At 48.1% G+C, this 11,925-nt stretch overlaps 1 protein-coding gene across 1 annotated transcript in view; it reads left to right on the top strand.

The window, feature by feature from the left end:
* The first annotated feature begins 697 nt into the window (after positions 1-697).
* Positions 698-11,925, top strand: part of LOC135304452 (synaptotagmin-like protein 2) — a 34,330-nt gene continuing 23,102 nt past the window's right edge. The window contains exon 1 of the mRNA XM_064426841.1: positions 698-844. The gene's annotated coding sequence lies outside the window, so the exon portion shown is untranslated. The remainder of the gene's footprint in view (positions 845-11,925) is intronic.

Here is an 11,925-nt window from a genome sequence, read left to right as displayed (position 1 = left end):
ACCCTGCAATGACGCTCGTTCCCAGCATCCCTGCTCACTCCCTCCCGTCCCCCGGCACAGACCGAGGGAGAGGAACAGGTTTTGTTTCACCAGGAGGCAGCTTTGCCACGCTGAAGGGAGATGGGGCTCTGCTCTGCCGGCTCCGAGCCCTGCGGGTGCCTTCCTGCCCACACCTCCCCTCCGAACACCTGATAACTCATACCTGCTCTTCTCACGCCTTATCCTCTCCTAAAACCTTGCCTTTCTGAGGCGGGTCCTGCCCTGGCTGAACCAAGGGTGGAACTAATAATTTTGTATTAATATGCAATAACAATATTTGGCAAGACTGAAAGAATCCCCAGTCCAGGCTGCCGCCAGCCCCTCGCCGGTCCCGCTGACCTGCCTCGACCCCCGCCCCTGCTCCGGCCCGGGTTTTCCGTCTGGCTGCTGCCCCGGGATGGGAACGGCCCCGCCCCGGGATGGATAGCCCCGATTCGGGATGGATAGCCCCGATTCGGGATGGATAGCCCCGATTCGGGATGGATAGCCCCGATTCGGGATGGATAGCCCCGATTCCGGATGGATAGTCCTGCCTCGGGCATGGATAGCCCCGATTCGGGATGGATAGCCCGGCCCAGGAGTGGATAGCCCGGCCCCGGGGATGGATAGCCCGGCCCCGGGATGGATAGCCCGGCCCAGGAATGGATAGCCCGGCCCCGGGGATGGATAGCCCGGCCCAGGAATGGATAGCCCGGCCCCGGGGATGGATAGCCCGGCCCAGGAATGGATAGCCCGGCCCAGGAATGGATAGCCCGGCCCCGGGTGCACAGCCCCGCTCCCGCCCCGCCCGCGCCGCCGAGGGCAGGTAAGGGCTGCGGGGCTTCGCCGTGCCCGGTGTGCAGGGGGGCGGGAGCGCAGCCCGGCCGGGCTCGGTGCGAGCGCTCCGTGTCCGTGTCGGTGTCCGTGCCCGTGCCGGTGCCGGTGTCCCTGTCCCTGCCCGTGTCGGTGCCCGTGTCCCGGGCACAGCCGCCGCCGGTCGCCCCGGTGCCCGCCGAGCCCCGGGCGGCGCTGGCAGCGGGCGGAGGTGCCGCTGCCCCCGCCCCGGGCCAGCCGAGCCGCGGGTGCCCGGGGGGCTCCGGGACTTCCCTGCGGGCCGGGTCTGGCCTCGGGGCGCCGCGCGGGGTCGGGCGGCGGCTCGGAGCAGGACGCGGGGACAGCCGCGGTGCCGCGGCGGTGCCGGTGGGACACGGGACACGGGTGCCCGTGTGCGCTCGGGGTCGGGATGGAGGTGGCCGTGCCTTCCCCAGCCCTGCAGGGGCGGCTCGGGGCTGCCGGAACCCTGCCCGGGCCTGGGGCATCATTGCCCTGGGTCTGGCCGGGACTTTGGGCTGTTCAAATCGAAGTGTATCTGATCTTGCGTTGATGAATTGTGTTATCAAAGCCTTTTGCAATTAGTCACAGAGTGGTTTTTGTCCTATCTATTAAAATAAAGTTTGTGAGGCAGCTGCTGGTTTTCAGAGGAGAGATCATAGAATCAGAATAGTTTGGGTTGGAAGATCATCTCATTCCAAGCCCCCTGCCCTGGGCAGGTACACCTTACTCTAGACCAGGCTGCTCAAGCCCCATCCATCCTGGCCTTGGATGCTTCCAGAGATGGGACATCCACAGCTTTCTCTGTAGAGAAAATCAGACATTAAAAACTTTCAAAAAAGCACAGTCTTAAAAAATAAGGGGTACTTTTGATGATTTATAGTGTACTTTTTGTTACTGCTTCCCCACTTTGTATTCTAACTAACTTGTAAAAATGTGGAATGTGATGTGTCACTTCCCTGTGACTTCTGCTGTTTTGTCTGTGTTTTCCTAGTCTCCCCTCTCCATCCTGGTTTTATTTACTTCCTGTTCATGCTTCATTGTTGTAAATGCTTGACATGGCAATAAAACCAGCATTTATTCATTTCTGCTCCCTTTGCAGCCATCTCTCCAGTGTGATCAATGCTGTTGTATAAGCCATGGTAACCTGTGGCCTGTGACCTGTTTGGTCCTTATGTCTTTCTTGGATTGCTTTGGCAGTGAGTAATTTTGACATAGAATAGTTTGCAGTGGAGCTTATTCTCTCCAGTGATGCTATAAACCATTCTGTGTCCCTGCACCTCTGCCCCCAGGGCATGGTCAGACAGAGGAGATCTACTGACCTGTCCCTGTGGAGCTTCTGTGGGGGTGTCAGAGGCAGGAGTTAGCTGGCTCTGAGGGCTGAGCCCATTTCCCTTACCTCCCTCCCTGTTCCACCTTTGGCAGAGTATCTGAGAAATTCCACGTGGTGACCCAGGTTTCTGCTCTCCTGCACAATTCTGTAATTGAAGTGCAAACTTGTTTTTTTCCTCCTGAACTCATAAATTGTATTCCTTTAATGGGCCTCCATCCCTGGGAAAGGGGCAGCCCTTGCCACAGTGTGGCACAACGTGGGACAAAGTGTTCATTGTACAGGAGGCTCGCTTTGATTGCATTTAAATCAATATTGTTATCTGCACTCAGAGATGTAGCAGGGGAGCGTGTGTGTTGGGGGGAGAAAAACAAAGCAATGATAAATGTTTGCAACAACGTTATAAGGAGTGCAAGGCTGTCCTGGGGTATGAACAGGCGTCAGAGCCTGAGAAAAATAAGGGCTTGTTAGTGACACTTGATTCAAAACCAAGTTACTATTTTTTTTGCAAGTTAAACCTAATGGTGCAGTTTATCTTGGAAAGCCAAAACGATGTCCAAAACTCACCCAGGGAGGATGCTGCTGGGAGCTGCTCTGGGTGGCTGCTTGGCTGAGCCTCCATGGCTTCAGGAGCTTCAGCCCAAGCTGTTCCCTTCTTGCAGACCTGCAGCTCCCAGGGCTGACAAAGCAGAGTCACCAGTGTGGAGTGTCCCTGGGCTGGCATCTTACCCTCTGCAGCATAATGTGCATTTTACACAACAGCATCCCCATACAGTTGTGTCTGCGTGGAATTAGAGATGTCACTGCTTACATAAAAGTCCCCAATCTTATTAAGCTTAAGCACCTAGAAGTAAAACTACATTGTTCAACAGTTCAGATGACCTTGTTATTTTTATCCAAAAAGTCTCTTTTCTCCACCTTCCTTCAAGATTTGCTAAGTATTCATGGTGCTGCACAGATGGAAGAAACACCTTGTCTGTGCAAGGAAGTGGTAGCAGATGATCATCTGATACTGATTTTATTTTTAGTGATTTAATTAAATCAGTGCAATCTGTGTTTAGACTTCTCATTTGAGTTTGTCTAAACTTTTATGTTAAGCTGAACTAAATGACAAGCCATGTCCACATGCAGATTTGTGCTGGTTTAAGCACATCTGTTTATAGCTGTGCTTGTAGCTAATTAACCTGGTGCAACTTTGTCCAGTAGAGAGAACCTAGTATGAGAACTGTGGTTTTGTGTTGAAATTAGTGAATCTGATTCACTTCCTAAGAAGTTTCTAAAACTCCTTTTCTTGGATGTTGAAGGGAATTATACCTGCCAGATATCTCCAGCTATGTGATGCACCCTGCTGTTTTACAGTTAACTCAAAACTGGAATGAAAGTATTTCAGAATCATCCAGGCGTGGCTGAGGCTTAAAAATAATCAGTGACCAGAAGGAAGGATCCCTCAGTATGCAAAGTTTCCTAAACAAACTGCACTGTTTTCCCTTGGGATTTATCACCACGCCTCATGCCATTGAGCTCAGCAGGCACAGGAGTACAAAGGAATTGGGCCCTGCATATTTTTAACTTCACTCTGTTACAAAATGAGATGGTTTTAGCATTGTGTTTTTTTAAATAAAACATCTTCTGATCTGGAGGGCTCCTGACCAGGGTAGGTGTTGCAAGCTCACAATTATTGGGGCATAACAAGCAGGGTCAGGAAAGCAATTTAAGACATGTCACCATTGCAGGCAAACATGGAGAAATTATGTTTGGAAGAAAGCACAGTTGAGGTCAGCAAATATTTTTCTGGGTCAAAAATAATAGACAGAAGTTCTCATGGGTGGTTGCTTTTTTCTTCATCTTCCATTTCTGCAGTTTCTTTGTTTGAGCTCAGCCAAAACTTATCTTCCACCTCCCATTTTTCATATTGAAAATATCTGGGTTCTGAGGATGAGTGAGTGACAAAGGAGGACAGGGAGGTGATTAATCTAAATACTTGCAATGTTCTGGCTTTAAGCTGCTAACTGCTCAGTTTTAGACACCATACATTTAATTGTCCTTATCTTTTCAAGTGTAACAGCTGAGAAGATGCTTTTAGGAGCACCCATCATACCAGTGGCATCTAGAAACCCTCCTAGCAGGACAGCTGAGTTTTTAAAAGTGATATAACAAGTCTGTTCTCCCTTGGCTGAGAGGGAAGCCTGGAGACCAGGATGTTTCTCTGATGGAAATGTCAGTGGGGCAGAAGCACGGCATGATGTCCATGAGATGCCCTAAACTGGCTCATAGCTAAACTGTGGGGCTGAAGGGCTGTTGCAAACTAATAAACAGGGAATGCAAAGTCTTGTAGAACTCGTTTTCTTGAGGACATTAAGTGCAGATTTAGAGCAAAGCTCAGCACAAGCCCAAAGCCAAGTGCATTTAGTGGAGGTGTGGGAGGCTTCCCTCTCACCTCCACCAAAGCTCTCGGGAGCAGAACGCCTGTGCTGGGAGTGAAGGAGACAGAGCAGGTCCAGCAGGGTGACAGAGCAAACCCTCTGAGGTACATACTCTCTGGAGGTCCAGGCACCCCTGTTCACTGGGATATTAGGGGATTTCTTGGTGTCCCAGGTGGCTGTGCTTGTTTATTTGTGTTCTGGCAATCTGCAGAATTACAATGAACTACATCCTGCAAGCCCTGCAAATAGTTCCCACCTATGAAATAAACAGAACTCTCAAATATTTAGACTATAGCATTGCATTATCAGTTTATTACCAATTAAAAGACTTGTTGACCTTAAGGAGTCTGAGTCAGACTTCTCCTCTGATGGGTGTTTTTATTTTGGCAGTGTTGGTTCTAGGAAATAATGATTAAGACTGAGAAGCTCAGTCTTTTGTTTACCCTAGGTGGTAAGCAAAGGATGGTTCATTTAATTAAAAATGGCTAAAAGGAAGTAAATTGTGTGTAATGCAAATTCCACCCATGCAGTTCCTTGTTAGAAGGAGATGAGTAGAGTTCAGTGGAGATAATTATTCATGTGGTGGTTACATTGCATTGGGTAGAAATATAGAGGTGAGGGAAAATCCTTATGCATCCTTAACTGAGCCTTCTGTAATGTCCTGGGCCTGGGATGTTCTTTGGAAGCCAAGGTATTTCTGAGGAGTGCAAATAGGCAGAATTCACCCATTTCCTCTGTTAAGCATTCCTCACATGCAGTGAATAGGGGAGTTTAATAATTTTTTTGGCTTAGCATTGTATTGTTGTTCTAAAATATCTCTGACTGGCTGCTCTTGAGGGGCTGGGCTGGGGACCTGCTTGTTCTGATAAATTCCTGCAATTCCTCTGTGCCATCTCAGGGCCATTCTTGATCAATGGAATCTTTCACTAAAGCTGCCTAAGGGGAGGGGGAAGGAAGAGATTTTAGTAAAACAGCAGAGATTCTCCATCATGCTGGACATTACTGGAAAGTGTGATGTGAAGCAATGACTTGATCTGAGAGAAACCACCCAGGGCTTGCTCAGAAGGAACTGAGCAGTAGTTTTTTGTTCTGGGATGCACACTGGAGGGAAGAACCATCTCTAGGGTCAGAGCTGCTCTCTTCTAGCTCAGGGCCTGCCAAAGCTGCCCTCAGTGGGGGTTACCAGCAGCACCAGCTGCTCATCGTTCTGTCTGAGGTGGGAATGGCACTCTGTCATGTACAGCCCTCACTGAATAGAGAAAAATATGTGTAAAGTCCGTCAGTAGTGGAGCTTGAGCAATTCTGGCATTTGTGCGTGGCATTGCCAGAATTTGGCCTTGACATTTCCTGTGTGATGGTAACAGATGTGTTTAGATGTGGACTGCTCTGGGAGACCACGGTTGCCTGCTTTGTTTGAAGTTATTCTGTTTATCTTATCAGCTGTCTCTCACGTGAAGGCCATTTGTATATGACTTTGCTGCTTAGGAGGGTTTTGGGAAGCAGCTGTAGGCCTCTTTCTCTCATTTCTCTGTGACAAGTCAGACAAAATATCATTGCAGTCAGTGCAGTGACACATTTTTAGTGGAATAGCTTTTCAGAAAGCAATTAAACATATTCTCTGTTCTTGTAGTTCACAGCTGTTCTCAGTCAGCAGTGAGTAGACAGTTCAGAGCTGCAAGTGGTTTATTGCAAATTAGGAGAAAATAATGCACCTTGGAAGGGCTCTTGTGATGCTGTGGAGTTTCACAACAGCCAAACAAAAGGCAGGTATTTATATATTAATTACAGTTAATTATACAGTTAATTTCATTACAGTGAGAGGGGAGATGTGAGCACAGAGACAGAGAAGGAGGGTTAGTGGTGTGAGTGTGGCCAAGGCAGAATAGACTGGGGTAGGGGTGTCTGCTGTTCAGCCTTTTCCCTGGCACAGCCCTTGGCTGCCTCAGGAGCACTGTCCCACTTCCCAGCAATTCCATTCTTTAAGAGCAGTGGTTGTAAGCTTGTGCAATACCTTTCCCATCTGTATTTTTGCACCTTGAGGGCTCCTCTGTGTGTAAAAGGGAGCACTTGGACCAGCTGAGCTGCCACAGGCTCGGGTGGGACTCACACCTGGCCCCTCCATCACTCACAGCCTCCCGGGCTGGGACTGCCCTTGCCTTGGTGACCATGGCAGTGCCAGCTGCAGCCAGCTCTGGGCACAAACAGGGATCACAGCTCCTCTGTGCTGCACCACCAGCAAGGGACAAACAGCCCAGCCCCACAGACGGGACATTTTAATGCTGGTTCTCAGCCCATCCCTCACAAAGGGAAAGACCATCCTACAGTTTGCTTTTTATTTTTTCTCTGCTGACAAAGGACATCCATTAAAAATTATAGTATTATAATGGTTCTCAGTGTTTTGCCTGATAATAAAAATAAAATAAAGGAATTATGGCAATGCCTCTGCATATTTCACTGACTGCAGAAGCAATCAGATGGGAGGAAGAGTGGGGCTGGACTTTCCAGCATGAGACAGAGAGAGGCACATGGCTGATCATGGACTCTCTAGGTATGGCAGTTTTGGCACTAAATCTTTCTGGTGCTGTTAACTGCAGCACATTCTGGGAACTGCAGTATGACTGTGGGTGCCAGGACCACATCCATCATTCTTAATACAATGCTTCTCTTGGTTTTGACCTGCCCTACAGGGGCTGTCCTGACTAATGAGGGTACTGGGAAGTGTCCACACATTGTAAAGCAAAAGAAGGTTATTTCCTTACATTGTGACATGATGTGTGATAAAAAGGTAGGGACAACAGCCTTTTCAGCTAGCTGCTATTTTCATTGGGCTATGAATAGTCTTGTGAGATCAGTATTATCTGTTCTGGTTTTGTTATGCTTTGTGTTAGGAGGTTTTCATATCTTTATTACATGGACCTCTGTGCAGCTCAGGTCTAAAGGGTGAGGTGGGTCTAGATGGTCCTATGCTCACCTAGGTGATGGAATGGGGTCTTGACTACCAATCTGTCAGGTTACAGCTCCTAAATTCCTCCTCTCCCTTTACATGCCATTCAGTGTCTAGTCTATGAAATCTGCTTGGCCTGTGGTGTATATTATTAGTCTGTGCACATCCCAGTGCTGAGGAAGATGTGCAGCATTTTGAAGGAAAGGTGCATGCTGAGAAATCAGAACCAAGATTGGAGTGCCCTGCACATGGCCTACAAATAATTTGTGTCTCTAGGTAGATGTCAGCTAGGGCACTGAGCTGTACTGGGTGTCTGTATCTGAACAGTTCATGCTTTAGTTTTGCAGAGCATTGCCATAGTTCTGAGCTCAGTTAAACCTCCCAGAAATAAAATGAAAACACAGCACAAAGCAGGTGTCAGCCCCTTCAGCATCTGCCTTTCTGAAAGGGGATGTTTCACACCTGCCAGGCCAAGCAAGCTTTTAATTTTTAGCTGATCAAACCATTTGAAAGAGAGTTACTTTAAAGAACTCAAACAGCTTCTGGAACAACAGCCTTCTCTCTACTTTTATTAGTAACCTTCTCAGCTTTTCTGCAGGTGGTCAGAGCTCTCCTCTGTCCGAGGGCTTGGCAGAGCCATTTGCTGTGTGTGCCCTGTGTGAAGGCTGGCATTGCCCATCTCCCTGCTGGCTGCAGAGCTGCAGCTGGGCATGGCTTACAGCTGGCACTGCAAAACCAGGCCCACAGGGGAATATCCCCAGGGCTGCAGCTCTTGGAAAGAGCCTTTTTGCACCTGAACACTGCTAAGCAGTTCTGTAGTAAACTAGATCTGGGGCTGAGAAGGGTGTGAGGAATGAGCAAAGCTCCCTGAGTAACACCTGGAATGAGCAAACAGCAAACTTCCTTTGTCTGCAAAGAGGAGCCATGGCTGCGACACAGGTCTGCAAGATGGAGCAGGTGATTGCAGAGTGATCCTTACGGGATTTCCTAATAAAAATACATGAGGATATAAAGTGAAACAAGCAAGTGGCAGGTCGAAACAAATCAAGGACAAGTACTTTAGTGTTTAAAATGTTGTGAAGCTGTGGGACTGTGGGGCATTGAGGATATTGCAAATGCTCAAAATTAATGTGAGTTCAGAAAATAATTGGAAAAGCTGTGAAATGCAGGGACAGTGCTCCTGTTTCAAGGCATCCCTGCCTGGTAGCTTATAGAAGCTGAACACAGGATGGCTCTGGCTGTAAGCTCTTAGATCAGCTGGTGCATTACAGGGACCTTGAGTCCAGCTCTGTGTGGCCTTCCCTGTAGTGAGCTGGGCACTGACAGCATGCTGGGAGATGAGATGCACACATGCCAGGGCTGGTCTCACATCTCCAGCCACACCTGGCTCTGTGTTTGATGAGCTGCACAGCAGTGCCATTCACCACCAGCACAGATATTTCTGGAGACTGAAGCACTGGCTGCTTCGTGGGGAGGTGGCCACAAGAAATCAAAAGCTATCACAGCAGGAGATGCAGCCAGTTATGCCACATGATGGGTCCTGCTGCTGCTGCTTGTCTCCACACCCAGCATTTGTCAACAGGACTGGGCATGTGAGTTGGTCTTTGTGATCTTCTCTTCCCCAGAAAAGCAGTCAGAGGAGCAAAGGTCCTTTGCACATCCAGCGTGTTTCTCTGTTCACATCTGTGGTCTTTCCTGTAGCCATGGCAATTTTACCCATCTGCTTTGCTGTGAAATGTCAAGACCCCCTGTGTTGGGGTGTCGTGGTGGTGCAGAGCCCGAGGGCAGCCCACATTTGTTCTGCATGGTGGGCCACAGGCCTTGGGCAGAAGTTGGCTGTCTGACACAAACAATTCACTTTTTTATGATTCTCCATTTTGCTCCTGTCACCAGAGTGAGGAGGGGTCTCTAGGAGGGGTCTCCCACTGGTGAGAGGGAAGGAGAGTGCAACTTTCTTTGTGCTTGTCACAGTTCGTCCCCAACCAGCTCACATCAGTGAGCTTGCACTGAAGAAGTCTCAGTGTGGGGTGAAATCTGCCCCAGCACTGTGCCATGACTCCTGTCATTGTCCTGCAGAGCTGCAAGGCTTTTGTGTTTTCCTTCTCAGCTGTTTGCAGAGATGGCAAGGCCAGGGCTGGGCAGGACATGCAGAAATTGTTTTTATCTGTGTGGGACCCACGGGGTCCTGGCTCTCCTGCTGACTTAGGTGTTTGTACTACATCACCCCTGTGGTGTCCAAACTGTCCATGGAAAGGCTTTGTTAGGGGAGAGGATGATGTGCAATCGAAGAGAGCAAGCCCAGGCTGTGTGGTGCTGCAGCAGGAGTGTGAGCCCAGGGATGGGGCAATGGTTGGCACTGGGCACTGTGCCTGCCTGATAACGTTCTGTGCCTGCCAGCTCATTCTTATCCTTCATCTGCTGCACTTGTAGACCAGGTGAGCAATTAGCACGGTCTCCCTTAATGCTCCTGAGGGATTCATGGAGGGCTTCTCCTTCCAAGGCTCTGCACTGCCCAGGACAAGCATGGGGCACCCAGCAGAGGCTGCCCAGGCTCAGTGGTGCAGGGACCTGCTGCAGATGGGGATCATTTCCCAGGCTTGTTAGTTCCTGCAGGTCTGGGTCAACAGCTTTGCAGCTCCTGACACTTCCAGCAAAACCTCCAGCTCCAGCGGAGCAGTCCTCTGGAGCAGCTCACTTTCCCACAGCAGGTGCATCAAGTGGTTTGATTTTTAACTATATAAAACAAAAGGAGTCGGCTCTTGGTTTCTGTTAACCTTTTCCTTCTAATGTAGCTATTTCAGTGAGAGAAAACATTTTCATGGGAAAGAAAAAAAAAGGCTCTTTACAAAGTAACCTTTTTTCCCAAGATGTAGCCTTTATTTTTAATTGACTGCCATACTGATGAATAAATATGAGTCTTCTCTGAAAATATTTTCTGAAGTAGTTTCAGCCCACATGTCATGGGGTTTGTTAAAAATAAATAAAAGTTCTTGAGAAGCAAATACTGTGATATGTCCCTAGATACCTTTTCAAAAATAAAATCTCTCCCAGAAAATTCTATGAATGTCTTTGTAGAAGTAGGATTGTGCCTGAGAGGCAGAGAAGAGTAGATGGAAGTAAGCGTGGAAGAAGCATGCCAAGCTGAATGAAATGTAGGTTTAAACAGTAGAGATTCACCAGGGATTTTTTATTATTGTTTCTGTTTAAACTATTTAGAGTGGTATGGATAGTTTCTCACATTATAAAGGCTATATTGTAGTGTGACAAGCACAGCCATTCTTGCCTTAAAGAAATAGGAAATGTTGTTTCCTTTCCTCCAGCAATTTTTTTACAAAAAAAAAGTTTTTTATGACAATGCCATTCATTTTATTAGGTTTTTCCTGCAGTGTTCTGTGGTATTTATTTGTAAACATTATGGTCAGATGCCTGTTCTTTCTTTTAACACGTTGTTACACCATTACAAAAAGGACAAACATTTGTGAGTTTATCAACTGTAAAATAAGGTAAGCCCGTGAAATGATGTCAAGTGATGAGCAAAGTTCAGTTGAAGCACTGGTGCTCAGCTTTGGATGGGTCCCTTGATGAAAGAGATGCACCATGCAGACAGTCCAAAGAAGTGACAAACATGATGAAGACGCAGCTTTGAGGGATCTGAAGGAGCTGTGGTTGGTTAACATGGAGCCTGAGGTGTCAGTCCCAGTGAGGATGGCTGCAGAGGAATAATTCCTGTGTCACCTAGGATGGGCTGACACCTGTCAGGGGGATCTGGGGTAGGCAATAGGAAGAAGTTTCTTGCTGACAGCAAAGCACTGAAATAGGTGGCCTGAAAGGGCTGAGGTTGGTATCCTTGAAGGAACAGATTAGAGACTAAGGGTGATACAAGCTTTGAGGTTAGGGAATGGGCCTGATGACCTTCAGATCATGTTTACCATGAAAGATGGGATTTATTGATTTTTAATGATCTGACTCCCAAGGCTCTGGCTTTGGAAGGAATAGCAAAGTATCATGAAACCCACAAACACTTGAAAGGCTTGCAAACAGTAGAAAAATTGAGTGAGGTAGAAACTGCCTACATGGACAGGAGCAGAACTTTTCCTCCCTCAAAGGTGGGCCTTACTGTCCTCAAGTCGGCCAGGAGAGAGGAGAAGGAATAAAGTGGCAAGGCAGTGCTTGTTTTACCTTTCCTCCACGCCCTGCAGCCTCTGGCCATTTTCGCTGTCTTTTGAAACACAAAGTGATCTGCACCAGTAGTGTTTGAATAGCAAATACCAGTGCAGCATAAAGCAAAGGGCACACATATTAGAAAACAAGCAACCCCTGGTATTTCATAGCATAACATGCAGCAGAAATACTTGCAGGTTGCTGTTCTGTCATCTTCC

This window comes from Passer domesticus, chromosome 7 (genome assembly GCF_036417665.1).
Source record: "Passer domesticus isolate bPasDom1 chromosome 7, bPasDom1.hap1, whole genome shotgun sequence".
Classification (NCBI taxonomy): Eukaryota; Metazoa; Chordata; class Aves; order Passeriformes; family Passeridae; genus Passer; species Passer domesticus.
The sequence above is the reverse complement of the archived record's forward strand: the minus strand, read 5'-3'. Positions and strand labels throughout refer to the sequence as shown.